Genomic DNA, 20515 nt, shown 5'->3' on the forward strand with positions numbered 1-20515 from the left:
GTACACACTGCTCGACCCACGCTATAAGGAGAATCTTCCCACTCTCATTCCCAAAGAGGAAAGGGGTTCGAGAGTGTTGCTATACCACAGGACCCTGGCGGACAAGCTGATGGTAAAATTCCCATCCGACAGCGCTAGTGGCAGAAGGCGCAGTTCCGAGGGCCAGGTAGCAGGGGAGGTGCGGAGATCGAGCAGCATGTACAGCCCAGGCAGTGCAACAGTCTTTAAGGGCCTGGACAGCTTTATGGCTCCCCAGCAAGACTGTGTCACCGCTCCCCAGTCAAGGCTGAGTCAGCGGGAGCACTGTAAAAGGATGGTGAGGGAGTACGTAGCCGATCGCACGACCGTCCTCCGTGACGCCTCTGCCACCTACAACTACTGGGTGTCGAAGCTGGACACGTGGCCTGAACTAGCGCTGTATGCCCTGGAGGTGCTTGCTTGTCCTGCGGTTAGCGTCTTGTCGGAAAGGGTGTTTAGTGCGGCTGGGGGAATCATCACAGATAAGCGTACCCGCCTGTCAACCGACAGTGCCGACAGGCTAACACATCAAGATGAACAAAGCCTGGATTTCCCCAGACTTCTCTTCTCCACCAGTGGACAGCAGCGATACGTAAGCAATACGTAGGCTGCACCCGCAGATGGAAGCTACGTTCTCTCTCCCCATCCAAAACGGGGACATTTCTGCTTCATCAATCTGTGTATTCTATTCCTCCTCCTCCTCCTGCTCCTCCTCCTGAAACCTCACGTAATCACGCTGAACGGGCAATTTTTCTTAGGGCCACAAGGCTCACTCATCTAATTTTTCTAAACAATTTTTATATGTTTCAATGCTCTTAAAAGCGTTGAAACTTTAACTTGAACCAATTTTTAGTTAAACTGGGCTGCCTCCAGGCCTAGTTACCACTTAAGCCACATTAACCAAAGCGATTAATGGGTTTCACCTGCCATCTTGGTTGGGCATGGCCAATTTTTACTGAGGTACATTAGTACTGTTGGTACACCAATGTTTTGGGGCCCTCACCTACAGTGTAATCATAGCAATTTGTATGTTCTTCGCCTGCACTCATGGTACAGAAGTGTGTGTGGGGTTGGCCTACACTTTAGCTACATAAATGTAACTTGGGCCTTGTCTATACTGCAGCTACTGAAATGGAACTAAGACTATGCTCCTCCTATACTGCTGCTTCGGAATTGTTCCTGGGGCCTGTGTAGGCTGCTACAATGACTTAAATGGAACTAAGATTATGCTCCTCCTATACTGCTGCTTCGGAATTGTTCCTGGGGCCTGTGTAGGCTGCTACTATTACTGAAATGGAACTAAGACTGTGCTCCCCCTATAATGCTGCTAGTGATATGTTAGTGGGGCCTGTCGCTAATGCTATGGCTGAAATGTTACTAATTCTGGGCTCTGCCTATACCGCTGCTAATGGTATGTCTCTGGGGTATGGAAACAGAGGCTTCCCAAAGACATGATGGCGGTGAGGCCATTTCCCACCAACGCTGTTACTGTTAAGGTGCATATAACCACGGACATGTGGAGAGGACACGTAGTGCCTCCAAAACATCCCCCGCCACGGCCCACTTAATCCTGGCCACATTCCGAAAACCAACAAAATAAAACCGCGCTACTAGGTCCGCAGTCACCACCACATTACCACCAACGCGGTTACTGTTAAGGTACATATTACCAGTCTGACTGGGGCATGCAGTGTTGGCCGGGGACCCACCTGCATTAAGCATGACATTACTACCTCAGCTGTGTTGGGCAATGCAATGGGATATTTCTATGTACCGCCGGTGGCTTCCTGGCACCCACCCATGCTGTGGGTCCACAGGGAATTATAAATGCATCTGTTTCCACTTGTAAAGAACCCCAGTCAGACTGGGGCATGCAGTGTGGGCTGAAGCCCACCTGCATTAAGCACGACATTACTACCTCAGCTGTGTTGGGCAATGCAATGGGATATTTTTGTGTATCGCCGGTGGGTTCCAGGGAGCCACCCATGCTGTCGGTCGACAGGGACTTCACAGTGGCAGTGGAGTGTCATGCAGGCAGTGATTGTGCTTTGTTGGAGGTAGTGTGGTGCTTAGCAAAGGTATGCCATGCTAATGAGGGCTTTTCAGAAGTAAAAGTTTTTGGGAGGGGGGGGGGGCCACTCTTGCCGCTATTGTGGCTTAATAGTGGGACCTGTGAACTTGAGATGCAGCCCAACATGTAGCCCCTCGCCTGCCCTATCCGTTGCTGTGTCGTTCCCATCACTTTCTTGAATTGCCCAGATTTTCACACAAGGAAACCTTAGCGAGCATCGGCGAAATACAAAAATGCTCGGGTCGCCTATTGACTTCAATGGGGTTCGTTACTCGAAACGAACCCTCGAGCATCGCGAAAAGTTCGTCCCGAGTAACGAGCACCCGAGCATTTTGGTGCTCGCTCATCTCTATTCCTAAGTAATTTGATTATACAGAAAACAAACCATTCCATTGCATTATAAGAAGTTATTAGAGATGTGACTGAGAAGCTTGATAACTGTTTGCAATATCAGCCTACATCATCGTGGCCTAAAATACATGGAAAATAGACTTTTTTTTCTGGTGGAATTGGAGTTCAAGGTACATAAAGCGTACATTAAGGTAATGGGTAAAACTTTACCTGGGTATAGTCACACTGGACAGTAGGGGTGTGGGAGCCACAAAAATGGCAAAAACGTGCTGCCTTAATTGTCACAGTAAAGAAATGTTTCCATTAAAATTTTCTAAAATGGTTTCTATGGAAAAATACTGTTCTGTTACTCCATGTAAAGAGTGCTGCTTCTTCCAATTGGGAAAACAGCAGCAAAAATGCCACAAAACTGCCCTCTTTAGGCTATGCTGCAGCTTCATATATCAAAGCATGCCATAAAACCATGGAGTTTTAGCTGCAGTGTGAACTTCATGCACAAAATATAAATGTTATTAATGACATGAATCTTTTTAAGTATCTCTTTAATATTTTTATCCAGTCATGGGGAAAATGCGGAAAAAAATAGAGACTTGAGAAGGATGCTGGTTCCAGCTTGCTATTCTAAAGTAAATGAAGGGTTTAATTGAAAAACATTAAAATACTTTTTCTGCATTGATGCAGTTAGCAAAGTTTAAACGCGTAATAAAAAATTTAAATTGGAAGTCATCTAATATTTGTATAAGAATTATTTAATTATAAGAATTACAGCAAAATGGATTGTAAAGCTTACAGGTAGCCACTGGGGATCAAAGCTTAAATGTACCGGAGAGCCTGAAACAATGTGCTATACATGGCCACCTAGTGGTTATGTTTAGAAGTGGAGACTAGGGATTTTTTTAAACCTTTTGTCAGAGCTACACAGTGTATATTCTATGAGTTATGTATATATTACACCCTTTTTCTGCACAGTGACTTTAGGCCTTTTTCACACGGGCAACATGGTATCACTGCAAGAAAATTGCAGCGATAGCGCACGGACCAGCGATGCGATATCGCTGCGGTTTCTCGCAGTGATACTGCAATTTGTACTGCTACAAAGTCATGTAACTTTGTAGCACCACATGCAAAGATTTGGTGGAGGTGGGCTTGAAATATAAGCCCTACCCCAAAAATAAGCCCTAGCTGCAGAGGGGAAAAAGTATACATCACCTTAGCACTGTCCGGGGCTCTGCTGCATCTTCTTTCCGGTCCCCGTGACTATTCTTCATATCTTCTGGCCGGGGATTGAAAAATCCCTGTCTCCTGAAAGCACTGGCTGTGATTGGCTGATGCTTAGCCAATCAGAGCCGGTGCTCGATTAATTATTGTGATTGGTTCATCGAGCGCTGGCTGTGATTTGCTAAGCGTCAGCCAATCAGAGGCAGCACTTCCAGTCGGCGTAGATTTTTCAATCCCCGACCAGAAGAGATGAAGAATAGTGTCGGGGAGCGCTTTTAAGGTAGTCTATACTTTTAAAACATTTTTTCCTGCAGCTAGGGCTTAGGTTAGGACTTTGACAGTAGGATTTCCTACGGTCCAAGTTGTATCGCACCGCTCTAAAACCTCACGAATCGCGTGCATATCGTCGGACCCACGAGGTTTGTGTCGGGATGTCACACCCTCCAAAATATTGCATGTGTGAATTAGCCCATTGGAAAGCATGGGCTGAATGAACACGCGATTTGTTGCAATGCGACAATCACATTGTCGGCTATGTGGACTAGGCCTTACTAACATCCTTTTTTTTTTTCTTTTTTTTTAGCAATAACACAAATGCCAGGCTTCAACTAAAATGATTTGCACCACCACAGATAAACTGCTGCTTCGGCCACCTGATCTGGCCAGTATATTAAAGTACGTAATCTGTCTGGTTTTTAAGCAATTTAGCTTGTGTTGTGTGGCTTTTACTTTAGATTGCAGCTGTCCTTCTGTATCTTGTCTGCTTGCTTTGTTACATTGTGCATTATGATGTATGTTGACTTGAATAGCCTGCACTGCACTCAGGCTAGCAAAAGAAAGGCTGGAAGCAATAGTTTGTTTTCCCAAAACTCTAAACTGCAGTGTTGCAATTTTTAAATATCTACTTGTATGCAGTATCCAAACCGCGGTTTACAGAGCTATCCTAAAATCTGAGGCTGGCAAGCGCATCAGCCGCGCTCAATGTTGTCAACTGATTGCAATGACTGTTTTTTGTACACAACACTAACCAGAGGCCACCTAAATAATTAATAATTAGTGAAACCAGTACATTTTAGCTCTTGGGTTTATTACCGCCCTGCATTAATCTTTAAAGAATGGATTGCATTGTGGAGAACACTGCATGATACTTTTTATTTTGTTAGGAATACATAATTTCATATGTATCGGGTGATTATATTCAATGCTCTGCCAGGCTTGTGGGGTCAGATTTTAAGGTTGGTTAATGTTTGTTTGAAAATACACGTTATTATAGATTCGACATGCACCTTTGTTCAGATATACGATTACCTCGCATAGATCAGGACATAAATAATTGAACATGTCTCAAACAGCTCCAACAGGACACATCAAATTATTTGTGCAAGACTTTCCTTAAGGCATGGTCTTTTGGGATCCTTGAGGACAGGTTTGAGAAACTGTGCTCTAAAACAATGTTTCCCAACCTTTTCAGCCTTGTCGCGTTCCCTGGGGAAATTTTTTTACAGCATGGCAGCCCTACTAAAAAGGGGGTACGGTCACGGGGCATGGTTAGGTGCGTAGCTTATCATTACTTATGATTTTTACCTCCGTTATTGTGGTGGCCCCTATAGTAATAATGCCCTCTCTCTCTCTCTGTGTCCAATAGTAACATAACTGCACCCTCTGATGGCACCAATCGTAATACTGCACCCTCCAGTGGCCCCTGCAGTAATAGCATGTCACAGATGCCCCAGGTAGAACCCTGACCTCAAGGCCTCCAATTTCCCCCTAGTGCCTGCCAGACACCCACATCTTCTCTCGTATGTTCCCATAGTGCCCTATTCCCATGGATGCCTCTAAAGAGTCCCAGTCTCAGATTTAGAGATGAGCGAACGTACTCGTCCGAGCTTGATATTCATGCGAATATTAGGGTGTTCGGGATGCTCGTTACTCGTAACGAGTACCACGCGGTGTTCCGGTTACTTTCAGTTTCCTCTCTGAGACGTTAGCGCGCTTTTCTGGCCAATTGAAAGACAGGGAAGGCATTACAACTTCCCCCTGTGACGTTCAAGCCCTATACCACCCCCCTGCTGTGAGTGGCTGGGGAGATCTGATGTCACCCGAGTATAAAAATCGGCCCCTCCCGCGGCTCGGCTCAGATGCCTTGTGAGTTAGCTGAGGGACAGTGGTATCGTGCTGGAGCTGCTGTAGGGAGAGTGTTAGTAGTGAGTGTAGGCTTCAAGAACCCCAACGGTCCTTCTCAGGGCCACATCTAATAGTGTGCAGTACTGTGTTAGCACTGTATTTTTTTCAAAATTGGATCTGCAGAGCATTGCGCCCTGCAATAGGGACAGAAGTGGTGGTTAGGCAGGGAGAGTGTTAGCAGTGAGTGTTAGGCTTCAAGAACCCCAACGGTCCTTTCTAGGGCCACATCTATCCGTGTGCAGTACTGTCCAGGCTGCTGTTAGCAGTGTTGCATATTTTTTTTTCTTTCTCAAAACCGGCTGTGCAGACCATTGCACCCGGCATTAATACTACAGGGATAGAATTGTGTAGGCAGGGCCAGAAGACATACATTATTCATTGAATAGACACAGTGTGGCTTTTCCTTTGAAAAAAAAGGGAAAAAAATTCTATTTCGCCTGCCTCTGACAGTCCTCAGGGCTCTGGGTACGTGTGTGCTGCGTGCAGAACGTTAAAAAAAATCAGACGCAGCCAGCTACGTTTTACTGCAGGCTTGCGCCAATTTTTTTCCTGCATGGGAAATCCCTGATCTGCTGTAGCGAATAACTTTGCATCACTGCAGTTCTGTGACACATTTTCAGGGCCACAGCACAGTTATTAAACTTAGTAGTATTCATTGAATACACGCAGTGTGGCTTGTCCTTTGAAAAACAAGGGAAAAAATTGTATTTTGGCTGCAGGCTTGCGCCACTTTCTTTCCTGCCTGGGAAATCAAATCACTGGTAATACACCATGCTGAGGGGTAGGGGTAGGCCTATAGGACGCGGGCGAGGACGCGGAGGCCCAAGTCAGGGTGTGGGCACAGGCCGAGCCAGTGCGGTAGCCAGGGGTAGAGGCAGGGCCAGACCAAATAATCCACCAACTGTTTCCCAAAGCGCCCCCTCGCGCCATGCCACCCTGCACAGGTCAAGGTGCTCTACGGTGTGGCAGTTTTTCACAGAGACGCCTGACGACCGACGAACAGTGGTGTGCAACCTTTGTCGCGCCAAGATCAGCTGGGGAGGCACCACCAACAGCATGCGCAGGCATATGATGGCCAAGCACCCCACAAGGTGGGACGATGCCCGTTCACCGCCTCCGGTTTGCACCACTGCCTCTCCCCCTGTGCCCCAACCTGTCACTGAGATCCACCCCCCCTCTGAGGACACAGGCACTACCGTCTCCTGGCCTGCACCCACACCCTCACCTCCGCTGTCCTCGGCCCCATCCAGCAATGTCTCTCAGCGTAGCGTCCAGACGTCGCTAGCGCCACATTTTGAGCGCAAGCGCAAGTACGACGCCACGCACCCGCACGCTCAAGCGTTAAACGTGCACATTGCAAAATTGATCAGCCTAGAGATGCTGCCGTATAGGCTTGTGGAAACGGAGGCTTTCAAAAGCATGATGGCGGCGGCGGCCCCGCGCTACTCAGTTCCCAGTCGCCACTACTTTTCCCGATGTGCCGTCCCAGGCCTGCACGACCACGTCTCCCGCAACATTGTACGCGCCCTCACCAACGCGGTTACTGCCAAGGTCCACTTAACAACAGACACGTGGACAAGCACAGGCGGGCAGGGCCACTATATCTCCCTGACGGCACATTGGGTGAATTTAGTGGAGGCTGGGACAGAGTCAGAGCCTGGGACCGCTCACGTCCTACCCACCCCCAGAATTGCGGGCCACAGCTCGGTGGTGGTATCTGCGGCGGTGTATGCTTCCTCCACTAAAGCACCTTCCTCCTCCTCCTCCTCCAACGCAACCTCTGTCTCGCAATCAAGATGTGTCAGCAGCACGTCGCCAGTAGTCGGTGTCACGCGGCGTGGCAGCACAGCGGTGGGCAAGCGTCAGCAGGCCGTGCTGAAACTACTCAGCTTAGGAGATAGGAGGCACACGGCCCACGAACTGCTGCAGGGTCTGACAGAGCAGACCGACCGCTGGCTTGCGCCGCTGAGCCTCCAACCGGGCATGGTCGTGTGTGACAACGGCCGTAAGCTGGTGGCGGCTCTGCAGCTCGGCAGCCTCACGCACGTGCCATGCCTGGCCCATGTCTTTAATTTGGTGGTTCAGCGCTTTCTGAAAAGCTACCCCCACTTGTCATACCTGCTCGGAAAGGTGCGCCAGCTCTGCGCACATTTCCGCAAATCCCACACGCACGCTGCCACCCTGCGGACACTGCAACATCGGTTTAATCTGCCAGTGCACCGACTGCTGTGCGACGTGCCCACACAGTGGAACTCTACGCTCCACATGTTGGCCAGACTCTATGAGCAGCGTAGAGCTATAGTGGAATACCAACTCCAACTTGCGTGGCGCAGTGTGAGTCAGCCTCCTCAATTATTTACAGAAGAGTGGCCCTGGTTGGCAGCCATCTGCCAGGTCCTTGGAAAATTTGAGGAGTCTACCCAGGTGGTGAGCGGCGATGCTGCAATCATTAGCGTCACCATTCCTCTGCTATGCATCTTGAGAATTTCCCTGCAAAGGCAGACGCTTTGCGCTCGGAAACAGAGCCGGGGGAAGACAGTATGTCGCTGGATAGTCAGAGCACCCTCCTGTCTATATCTCAGCGCGTTCAGGAGGAGGAGGAGGAGGAGGAGCATGAGGAGGATGAGGAGGAGGAGGAAGAGACAGCTTGGCCCACTGCTGACGGTACCCATGCTGCTGGCCTGTCATCCTTTCAGCGTGTATGGCCTGAGCAGGAGGAGGAGGAGGATCCTGAAAGTGATCTACCTAGTGAAGACAGCCATGTGTTGCGTACAGGTACCCTGGCACACATGGCTGACTTCATGTTAGGATGCCTTTCTCGTGACCCTCGCGTTACACGCATTCTGGCCACTACGGATTACTGGGTGTACACACTGCTCGACCCACGGTATAAGGAGAGCCTTTGCACTCTCATTCCCGAAGAGGAAAGGGGTTCGAGAATGATGCTATACCACAGGGCGCTGGTGGACAAACTGATGGTAAACTTCCCATCCGACAGCGCTAGTGGCAGAAGGCGCAGTTCCGAGGGCCAGGTAGCAGGGGAGGCGCAGAGATCATGCAGCATGTACAGCGCAGGCAGGGGAACATTCTCCAAGGCCTTTGCCAGCTTTATGGCTCCCCAGCAAGACTGTGTCACCGCTCCCCAGTCACGGCTGAGTCGGCGGGAGCACTGTAAAAGGATGGTGAGGGAGTACGTAGCCGATCGCACGACCGTCCTCCGTGACGCCTCTGCCCCCTACAACTACTGGGTGTCGAAGCTGGACACGTGGCCTGAACTCGCGCTGTATGCCCTGGAGGTGCTTGCTTGTCCTGCGGCTAGCGTCTTGTCAGAGAGTGTGTTTAGTGTGGCTGGGGGAATCATCACAGATAAGCGTACCCATCTGTCAACCGACAGTGCCGACAGGCTTACACTCATCAAGATGAACAAAGCCTGGATTTCCCCAGACTTCTCTTCTGCACCAGCGGACAGCAGCGATACCTAAGCAATACGTATTATGCACCCGCGGATGGAAGCATCGTTCTCTCTCACCATCCAAAACGGGGACATTTCTGCTTCATCAATCTGTGTATAATATTCCTCCTCCTCCTCCTCCTCCTCCTCCTCCTCTTCCTCCTCCTGCTCCTCCTCCTGAAACCTCACGTAATCACGCCGAACGGGCAATTTTTCTTAGGGCCACAAGGCTCACTCATATAATTTTTCTAAACAATTTTTATACGTTTCAATGCTCTTAAAAGCGTTGAAACTTTAACTTGAACCAATTTTTCGTTAAACTGGGCTGCCTCCAGGCCTAGTTACCACTTAAGCCACATTAACCAAAGCGATTAATAGATTTCACCTGCCCTCTTGGTTGGCCATGGCCAATTTTTTGGATGTACATTAGTACTGTTCATACAGCAATTTTTGTGGCCCCTCGACTACAGTGTAATCATAGCAATTTCTATGTTCTTCGCCTGCACTCATGGTACAGAAAGGTGTGTGGGGTTGGCCTACACTTTAGCTACATAAATGTAACTTGTGCCTTGTCTATACTGCAGCTACTGAAATGGAACGAAGACTGCGCTCCCACTATACTGCTGCTTCGGAATTGTTACTGGGGCCTGTCTTGAGTGCTACTATAACTGAAATGGAACGCATACTGTGCTCCCCCTATAATGCTGCTAGTGATATGTTAGTGGGGCCTGTCCTAATGCTACGGCTGAAATGTTACTAATTATGGGCTCTGCCTATACCGCTGCTAATGGTATGTCTCTGGGGTGTGGAAACAGAGGCTTCCCAAAGACATGATGGCGGCGAGGCCATTTCCCACCAACGCTGTTACTGTTAAGGTGCATATAACCACGGACACGTGGAGAGGACACGTAGTGCCTCAAAAACATCCCCCGCCACAGCCCACTTAATCCTGGCCACATTCCGAAAACCAACAAAATAAAACCGCGCTACTAGGTCCGCAGTCACCAACACATTACCACCAACGCGGTTACTGTTAAGGTACATATTACCAGTCTGACTGGGGCATGCAGTGTGGGCCGAAGCCCACCTGCATTAAGCACGACATTACTACCTCAGCTGTGTTGGGCAATGCAATGGGATATTTCTATGTACCGCCGGTGGCTTCCTGGCACCCACCCATGCTGTGGGTCCACAGGGAATTATAAATGCATCTGTTTCCACTTGTAAAGAACCCCAGTCTGACTGGGGCATGCAGTGTGGGCCGAAGCCCACCTGCATTAAGCACGACATTACTACCTCAGCTGTGTTGGGCAATGCAATGGGATATTTTTGTGTATCGCCGGTGGGTTCCAGGGAGCCACCCATGCTGTCGGTCGACAGGGACTTCACAATAGGGAGTTGTACCTGCCTGTGTCTATGAATTAAAAAGCCCGGTCTGACTGGGGCATGCAGAGACACCTTGACAGAATGAATAGTGTGTGGCACATAGGTTCCCCATTGCTATGCCCACGTGTGCAGCTCCTGATTGCGGTGGCACAGGATTCTATTTCTCATTGCTTCTGTACAGCATTGTGGGCTATCGCCCCGCCCCTTTTAAAGAGGGTCGCTGCCTAGCCTTGCCAACCCTCTGCAGTGTGTGCCTGCGGTTCTTCGTCATGGCAGACGCACTTCTAAATAGACATGAGGGTGTTGTGGCATGAGGGCAGCTGAAGGCTGCGCAGGGACACTTTGGTGTGCGCTGTGGGGGGGAGGGGGGGCGGTTGGGCAGCATGTAACCCAGGAGAAGTGGCAGTGGAGTGTCATGCAGGCAGTGATTGTGCTTTGTTGGAGGTAGTGTGGTGCTTAGCAAAGGTATGCCATGCTAATGAGGGCTTTTCAGAAGTAAAAGTTTTTGGGAGGGGGGGAGGCCCACTCTTGCCGCTATTGTGGCTTAATAGTGGGACCTGTGAACTTGAGATGCAGCCCAACATGTAGCCCCTCGCCTGCCCTATCCGTTGCTGTGTCGTTCCCATCACTTTCTTGAATTGCCCAGATTTTCACACAAGGAAATCTTAGCGAGCATCGGCGAAATACAAAAATGCTCGGGTCGCCCATTGACTTCAATGGGGTTCGTTACTCGAAACGAACCCTCGAGCATCGCGAAAAGTTCGTCCCGAGTAACGAGCACCCGAGCATTTTGGTGCTTGCTCATCTCTACTCAGATTCCCTGTAGTGCCTGTCCCAAATGTCCCCATAATGCGCAGCGTCGCTGCATTCCGCAGACTCTGCTCTTATTGAAGGAGAGCAGGCACCTTCTACTAGTATTGGAACGAGGACGCCATGGGTAGAACTTCTGCCTGTTGTGATCTGCTATCGGTGGTGAGAGAGGGAAAAAGGAGAAATTTAAAGGGAACCTGTCATATCCCCACAGCACCATAGACTTAAGCTATTGTACTGTTAGGGGACGTGACAGGGAGTCAGGTGATTGTGTTTTTTCTTTTCATATTTATCCGTTCGCAGGATCCTGTGGTGATTTCCTTTTGAAGTCCCAATGGCGCCCCAAAATCTGATTTTAATTTTTTTTTCCAGAGTCCTGTGTGCACTTCATAAGTCTATGGGAGAGCACAGGCACGGAAGTCTGAAGAGTCAGATTTTTGTGCCACGCGGGTTTCACTGGTTGACAGTGCTAGATGCCAGGAACGGGCGAGTATTGAAAAAATATATACATCACTCTGCTCTGTCACATCCCCCAATAGTGCCATAGCTTAGTTCATGGTGCTGTAGGGATGTGACAGGTTTCCCATAACGGCTGATTTTCCCTTAATAACGGCTGATTTATTCCTATCCTGAGAGCCGCAACACTCCTGGCAGGCTCTCACGGCTCATCAGGGTGCCGCAGCATCGCAGTTTGGAATCCGTGATCTAAAGAACAAGTAGCCATAGACAAATCCTGAAGAACAAAGGTAGGTCTGCACATGATATATAATAGAAGTTTCAGTTGCCCACCTGTGTGCAAGATCCTTCCATTGATAAACGCAGATCAGTACGCTGCCCGCCCTGCACTGACCCATAAAGTAGGGATACGTTGACTGGAAAGCTCCTTTATGTATCCATATTAAGCAATGCATTATGCACCTTTTAGAATTCCCCTTTTCTTAGTTGAATGATATTCCTTGAGAAGTTTGGCACTTGGGCTTTATTGCAGTTTGGTTATGAGCAGGTTTGTTACCTGGATTAAGACCCCATTTACACTGACATATGATCGCTCAAAAGTTGCTCAAACGACAGTTTGAGTGACCGCTTTCGAGCGATCATCTTTGCATAGTCTACTATGCAAGCGGAGCGGGACACCACCGCTATCGCTCGGTGAACAATACAGCTGTTTTGCATTAGCAAACAGCTGTATTGTTCTTCGCGATTATAGTTTGTGTCCCGCTGTGAACTACCAGCGGGACATGAGCTGAAAGAATCTTATCAGCGCTGCCAACTGTGTTAACAGCCTGCACCACTGATGAGAGTTCATCTCTTAATTCAAGAAAACTAGAATTGAGCGCGGAACGACTCGTGCACAAAAACTGCATGATGTCCATGCATTCAGACACAGCGGTTATCGCTCAAAAGACAGCTTTGAGCAAATTTTAAGCAAGAATCGTTGGGTTTAAATGGGCCTTAACAAAGATAGGCCAGAACAGAGCAGCAATCCCACCTTAGCAGACCTGCAGTCTCTACAGAAGATGATACATAAAACAGGCTGGGTTGTCACTTTGGGCAAGTCATTCTTTCACACAAGCGTATTTGTAAACGTCCGTAATATGAAACAAGGTACATCAGTGTTACATGTGGAGTCATATTAGTACTGAATTCATTAGGCTGGGTTCACACAGGGCGGCCGCTAATCTTGGGATTAGCCAGCCATGTGGACGAAATTTCTCCACATGGGACAGCCAATTCGCTGCGGTAAGTCCGGCTGAAACAGCGGCTGCGGCGGACGCAGCCGCGGTTTCAGAAGATGCAGCATGTGTATTTACTTTTTTTTTTGTTTATGTTCGTCGCGGCCGCGCTCTCCTCTATGGAGCGCCGGCCGCAACGGAAAAGCGAGCGGCCGGGCCGCTTCAAAGCCTTCAAAGGTTCTCCCGGCGGAGATCTCGCGATTTTTGCTGCGGCCAAACCGAGATTTCCTACGGGAATACGCCTAGTGTGAACCCAGCCTTACCGTTTCTTGTTGAGCAAACATGGATTTGTTTTTGTGCACAACAGAAAAAGCCAATGAATGTAGATGCATCCGTACTTTAAGCACTCTTCATAGACTTCAATGTGTATTAACGCTGAAAAACAGGTGACACTAGTGCGTGCTGCATTCTAAAAATGCCCATACTATTGGATTCAGGATTTATCATTAGCTCCAGATTACAGACATAAAAATATGGATGGAAAACTTATGAAAAATACTTGTCTGAAAGTGGTTAGACTCTTAACCCCTTCACTCTAAGCCCTTTTTTTTTTCTTTTTTTTTTCTTCCCCCGCTTTCAAATATCATAACTACTTTATATTTCTGGCTTTATTTTTTGTGGACCGAGTTGTATTTTTCAGTTGTGCTATTTTGATGTACCATATAATTTACTGAAAATTTCAAAGTGAGATGAAATGGAAAAAAATTGTTTTTACTAAATACACAGTAAAGCAGAAATGACATGTTATTTTTATTCCGTGGGTCAGGTTTTTTTTTGTTTCACGACTTTAAAAAAAAGTTTCCATCTTCTTACCATCAGAACTTTTTTTTCTGCTGATAGGGTTGCATGAAGACTTGTGTTTTTTATGGCACAACCTGTATCTTCTATTGACACCATTCTGGGGTAGATACAACAATCTGATCACTTTTTTTAAACCTTTTTCTTGAAGACCGGATGACCAAAAAACCCCACACAATTAGGCCGTTTTTTCCCCCCAACTACCTTGCAGGATAAATACATTATTTTAATAGATCAGACTTTTATGGATGCATTTATTATGGTCTATTTTTCTTATGTTACATTTAGTAGGAAAAAAATGGGGAGGGGAGGGGGTTTAACAAGTTTAATACCAGCCAGAATGTCATATAGTTCTTTACAATTCTATGCACTTTGCACTGATCTGCAAATAGAACCTGGCCTCAGCCGATCTGTACGCTAGTGTTTCTCATCTTGATTGAACAGGCGATAAAATCATCCTGATTTTCACAAAATCGAATCTGGCAAGTCCAAAAAAGATTTTTGTTGAAAATCGAATTTTCCCTTAATGCCTTCTGCAGAGGTCAGCATGCAGCCAATCGGCAGCCAGGACACCTTGTTGATGTCACAGAATGTGTTCTCCATCTTGCAGGCCTCCAATGAAACTGCTGCCAATATGCATTACATGACCTAGTCATATATAACCTAAGCACAGTGTAACTATTGGCCATTTTATAACAAGTAGCACACCTACTATCTTCTCTGGCACAATTTTTGATCCAGGAGACTCTGTGCACCGCCTTTTGTTTTCAGTGACACTAGTGTGCAAAAATTGACCCCTAAGGCCTCATGTCCACGGGGAAAATCAGATCCGCTGCAGATTCTACATGTAGAATCTGCAGCGGGTCCCTCCTGCCCCGCGGACATGAGCGCTGAAAATAGCAATTTAAAAGCATTTACCTATCCGTAGCGGGCGGCGAAGCTCTGCTCTTCCTCACGGCCGGATCTTCATTTTCGGCCGGCGGATGAATTCCTGACGCCGGCGGCACGTCGCCGGCACGTCGTCGACGTGCCGCGCGCATGCGCCGGGCACATCCGCCGAGCCGAAGCAAGGGAGATGCGGCCGTGAGGAAGAGCAGAGCTTCGCGGCCCGCTGCGGGGTGAGTAAATGCTTTAAATTCCTATTTTAGGTCTCCCGCGGATCCGGACGGCTTCCATAGGCTTCAATAGAAGCCCGCGGGAGCCGTCCCCGCGGGAGACCCGCATGAAAATGGAGCATGGTCCAGATTTTTTCATGCTCCATTTTTTTTAAAATCACTTTTATTGACGATCCGTGGGTATTTATCTACCCGCGGGTGGTCAATGCATCCCTATGGGGTGCGGATCCGCGCGCGGGAGATCCGCTGCGGATTTTAAATCTCATTTTGCCCGTGGACATGAGCCCTAAAGCACTGTATAATATTTTAACAGATTTTTTGGGAGGAGAACAATGTTGCCCTTTAATGGGAGTCTGAATCCCGATTTACAATGATTTTCATTAAATCGGACCAATACCGAGACAAACCGATTATTGCACTTCTCATTACTTTGCACTGCACACTTTGTATAACCTTCAGTGTCTTCTAGAGATGAGCGAACGTACTCGTCCGAGCTTGATATTCGTGCGAATATTAGGGTGTTCGGGATGCTCGTTACTCTTAACGAGTACCACGCGATGTTCGGGTTACTTTCACTTTCATCTCTGAGACGTTAGCGCGCTTTTCTGGCCAATTGAAAGACAGGGAAGGCATTACAACTTCCCCCTGTGACGTTCAAGCCCTATACCACCCCCCTGCTGTGAGTGGCTGGGGAGATCAGATGTCACCCGAGTATAAAAGTCGGCCCCTCCCGCGGCTCGCCTCAGATGCCTTGTGAGTTAGCTGAGGGACAGTGCTGCTGGTGCCGGAGCTGCTGTAGGGAGAGTGTTAGTAGTGAGTGTAGGCTTCAAGAACCCCAACGGTCCTTCTTAGGGCCACATCTACCTGTGTGCAGGCTGCTGTTAGCAGTGGATATATTTTTTTTTCTTCTCAAAATCGGCTGTGCAGAGCATTGCACCCTGCATTAGGGACAGAAGTGGTGGTTAGGCAGGGAGAGTGTTAGGAGTGAGTGTAGGCTTCAAGAACCCCAACGGTCCTTTCTAGGGCCACATTTAACCGTGTGGAGTACTGTGCAGGCTGCTGTTAGCTGTGTTGCATTTTTTTTCTTCTCAAAATCAGCTGTGCAGAGCATTGCACCCTGCATTGATACTACAGGGACAGAATTGTGTAGGCAGGACCAGAAGACATATAATATTGATTGAATATAGTCAGTGGGCCTTTTCTTTAAAAAAAAAGGGAAAAAAGTATATTTGGCCTGCCTCTGTCAGTCCTCAGGGCTCTGGGTATGTGTGTGCTGCGCGGAGAACGTAAAAAAATCAGACGCAGCCAGCTACGTTTTACAGCAGGCTTGCGCCACTTTCTTTCCTGCCTGTGAAATTCCTTGCTCTGCTCTAGTTAATAACTCTGCAACACTAAAGTTCTGTGACACATTTGCAGGGGCACAACACAGTTATTATTCATTGAATAGACGCAGTGGGCCTTTCCTTTTAAAAAAAAGTGAAAAAATTATATTTGGCCTGCCTCTGTCAGTCCTAAGGGCTCTGGGTACATGTGTGCTGCGTGGAGAACGTAAAAATAATCAGACGCAGCCAGCTACGGTTGACTGCAGGCTTGCGCCAATTTCTTTCCTGCCTGGGAAATACCTGCTCTGCCATAGTTAATAACTCTGCAACACTAAAGTTCTGTGACACATTTGCAGGGGCACAACATGTGCTGGATTATGTTTTTCTCCAGCAGGCTTTGGGGTATTTTGTCGCTTTCCTAATTGTGTGGAAGCAGTATGCGCACACTGACCAAGTCAAACACAAGGTATGAATCTCATGTTAAAAATGGCTCTCCGTCCAGAAACAGCCAGACAGGGCCTTTTATTGTACAGACACACAATGGGCGTGCAACAGGTTACATCAGTAACATATAGGATTCTCATTTGTCGGATCATACAGAATCCCCCACCTCTCTGCCCACCTCTCTGCCCACCCTCTCTCACGTCCGCCATAGTATGGACTTTGTATTCTTTAGCATGCAGACAACCTTATCAACATGTGCTCAGGCTGAAGCAATTCCTTTGTTGTAGAAGTTTCAGGATGGGAGTGGAAGGGGGGCTAGATAAACACTCAGTATTGGACACAGATCTACACATAAACTGGTTGAGCAACTTCTTATGTACTTAGAGCAAATACATCACCCATCCATTGGCTAGCAAATACCATGATTAGATTGTGTGTGTCCTTTAGACTCCACAGAGCTGAAAGTCATTACAACATCAATAGACATTTTATATTAAATAATTATCATGTCTATCACAATCCCCCCTTAAAATGTCTATCCTCTAATTTTCACAGTTCTCTGCGCATGAGCCTATAACTGGAGCGCGTTGAAGGTTCGTTTTAGGGTCTTCAAGGGGGTGTAGGACTTGTCCACTCCTTCTGGGGATGCATCCAGCAAACTCATGATGGGAGCGGCTTTTCCAGCATCAGTTTCACAGGTCTCTCTGACACAGGGGATAACACAGCAGACTAGAACAGAAAAGGTAACCATCAGTTCACATACAACAGCGACGCCCGTCTGTGCCAGGATCCTTTACCACCCGCTCATCCATGGCGAGGGCTGGTCCCAAAAGTTAGCTCTTTTTAGTCAATGTGGTCAGCTTCTTAATGACAACTGCGTCTTTACCCGCGGGTCACGTGTCGTCTAGGATGTAGGTACAACAAGTCTCCCCTATCATCTTACAGACACTCCCCTTTTTAGCTAAAATCATATCTAAGGTCACTCTATTTTAAAAAAAGTCATAGTCGAGGTAGGTCCTATTGGTCGACTAGTCCCTATAAGGCGTCTCTAGTATAATTTATAAACCACTGCTAATTATAATAAACATAATTAATCCAGTCAACGTTTATTTACCATAATGATCAGGAAAATGGACTCGAATCTAGTTTTAACTTGGTTTCTAATTTTTAAAACTTGTCAGGTACCCCCCTTGGCTATCCTATGACGTCAATGTACACGTGTAGATCAAAACTACCACCAGGGGTCTCTCTTCTCGCTCTAGTATAATGTTACAATACTAGTAGCGTGCACAGGTACGCACGGCGTGGGACTCCCTAATCTTCACCCACACCAATGTCCCTCCTGGAGATAGTCCTAATGGTGAACACGTCCAAGTCGCCTCACCCTTGCGTCAGGGCTTTCCCACTGCCCGTAAGTCCCTACTCCTAGGAGGGGGGGGGGATCCCTACCTTACCTCAGAGGGAGGCCATGGATTCCCTGGGCTCATTTCCGGGCATCCATACCCTCTATCTGTACAAGTTAACACCCCACAGGGTGTGCCCTCGCCGGAACCTAAGGTCTTCTGCACTATCCCTAGGCAAATGGGAATTCCACTGACAATCCATCTTAGGAGATCGGGGCAGGCACAGTACTAGTACATTTCTCCTTTTTCTTTGGTAGCGTATGTGTTTGGCATTATCGGAACTGGCTCTTCATCTTTTTCAAACAAGGGAAACGTTGGTGTCTGACAGGATGTGGAGGAGCATAAGGGCTTTACTAAGGCACACTCCCCTGTCCAATTACCCTCCAGGCGGGTCCTCTACCTCATGTCTCCACAAAGCCAGTAAACGTCTCCTAAGGACTGGACCTGATTCTGCATCTATTCCCCTCCTATCATACTGTAGGAGGAGCAATACCTGTTGGTGAGTTCCCCAAAAATCTCCCTCCACCCTGGCTATTTGCCTGGCAGGTGTAGTTTCCAGGGTAGTCAGTAATACTCTCTCCGGTGCAAAACACTTAAGTAGTTATAGAGTATTCCTTCTTCCATTTCTCACGGACAGTGTAATTAGCGGAAATGTTCGTGAAGAGACTAATAAACCACTCTTCAGCATCTACAGGGAGATTTAGGGGGACCATCCCCGAGTGTAGTCGGGCACTACCGCACACGCAACAGTTAGACTTGTTGCTCCTGTTAGCATTGTACCTCATCAACTCCAACCAGAGATTCTGGTCAGAGTAGCCAGTCGCTACTGTCAAGGTGTCCTCAAAGGTAGGGTCGGCTATGATCATCATGTTCGTCAAGGTCTTTATCTTACGGCGGAGGGGGTTAATTATGGGCACGGGACTAAGTGAAGGCTTCCATTCGGCTGCATCTACCATACCCCTTATTTTAAACTTCCCTAAGGGATCTATCCTCCCGTACCGGTATGTCCCCAGACTATAAGTCTCCCCGTCCCCCGGGCTTGGATCTCCCATGGTTAATGTAAAAACCGCATTAAAACCAAGCAACATACTAAGTTCAGCCTTCCAATACCTGCTGTCCTTATTATTCTCAAGGAGGGTTATACGACTAATTAGGGATTTCCCGCTCCTATTTTTCTTATTTAAGGCACTTCGCGGTTTATAGGACTAGTCTGTTCCTGCGTTCCATCCCACTAATCCCCAATAACGGCAGTCTTCTCCCCAGACGTTATCAGTGGCGCAAACATATTGTATTCCCCGGGTATATAAGTCATATAACCAGCTGGACTGAGCTAAATCTGGCCTGCGGTGGGATCTTGCGTCTAGACACGGGACCACAGTACAATAGTCGAAGGAATATGCAGCTACTTGAGCATTGGACGAGTTATACTAGAAGGTAACCATACCCCCATATTCTTCCGACTAAGGATTCCAGTTGCCACCCTCCTCTCTCACTAGCCCTAACCAGAGTAATGTCTTTGGCACAACTAAGACTGGTCTCCCGGATCTGAAGCTTTCTTACAGTATGAAGCGTGGATCCATGTAAGTCTTTCGGCTAGTTTCACAGCTGTGGCAGTAGTCAGAAGCACCTGGTAGGGGCCATCAAATCGGGGCTCAGGAGGGTGCTTCCTGGGGAACTTCTTGACGCACACCCAATCCCCAGGCTGCAAGATATGTGTCCCAGTGTCTGCCTCTGAGTCTGGAAGAGAACACCTGTGTATAGGCTTTGGTTAGTTCTTTAACAACGGAAATCACATACTCAGTCAACACATCAGATTGTAATTGTAACCACTGAGGATAGTAACGACCTAGCCTTGGGGCTAGCCCAAACAATCTCATAGGGAGATAACGTATAATCCCCCCTAGGTTCATATCTAACACTGTATAAGGCTATTGGATGACAGTCTTTCCAAAGTGGCGTCATTTTTAAGTATCTTACTTTTTAGCGTGCCACTACGTCTCTCCACCTTTCCACTACACTAAAGGTGGTACAGTATGTAAAAGGCCTGGGATACATCCAGAGCAGACATGACATGTTACATTTACCTGCGAAGTTTATACCTCTGTCTGACTCTGAATCACCTCTGGTACCCCATATTCACAGTTTACCTCGTTCATGAGCTTCTTTGCGGTTACCTACTTGTTTACCTTGGTGACAGGGTCGGCCTCCAAC

The 20515-nt window shown here is 47.8% G+C and overlaps 1 protein-coding gene across 8 annotated transcripts in view; it reads left to right on the forward strand.

The window, feature by feature from the left end:
* CSGALNACT1 (chondroitin sulfate N-acetylgalactosaminyltransferase 1) overlaps positions 1 to 20515 on the forward strand; it is a 457921-nt gene that overhangs the window by 232460 nt on the left and 204946 nt on the right. The window contains exon 4 of one of the 8 annotated variants that reach the window (XM_066574134.1): positions 4242 to 4333. The exons of the other annotated variants lie outside the window; for them this stretch is intronic. The gene's annotated coding sequence lies outside the window, so the exon portion shown is untranslated. The remainder of the gene's footprint in view (positions 1 to 4241; positions 4334 to 20515) is intronic. 8 annotated transcript variants of the gene reach the window in all.

This window comes from Eleutherodactylus coqui, chromosome 7, assembly GCF_035609145.1.
Source record: "Eleutherodactylus coqui strain aEleCoq1 chromosome 7, aEleCoq1.hap1, whole genome shotgun sequence".
In the NCBI taxonomy this organism is placed as follows: domain Eukaryota; kingdom Metazoa; phylum Chordata; class Amphibia; order Anura; family Eleutherodactylidae; genus Eleutherodactylus; species Eleutherodactylus coqui.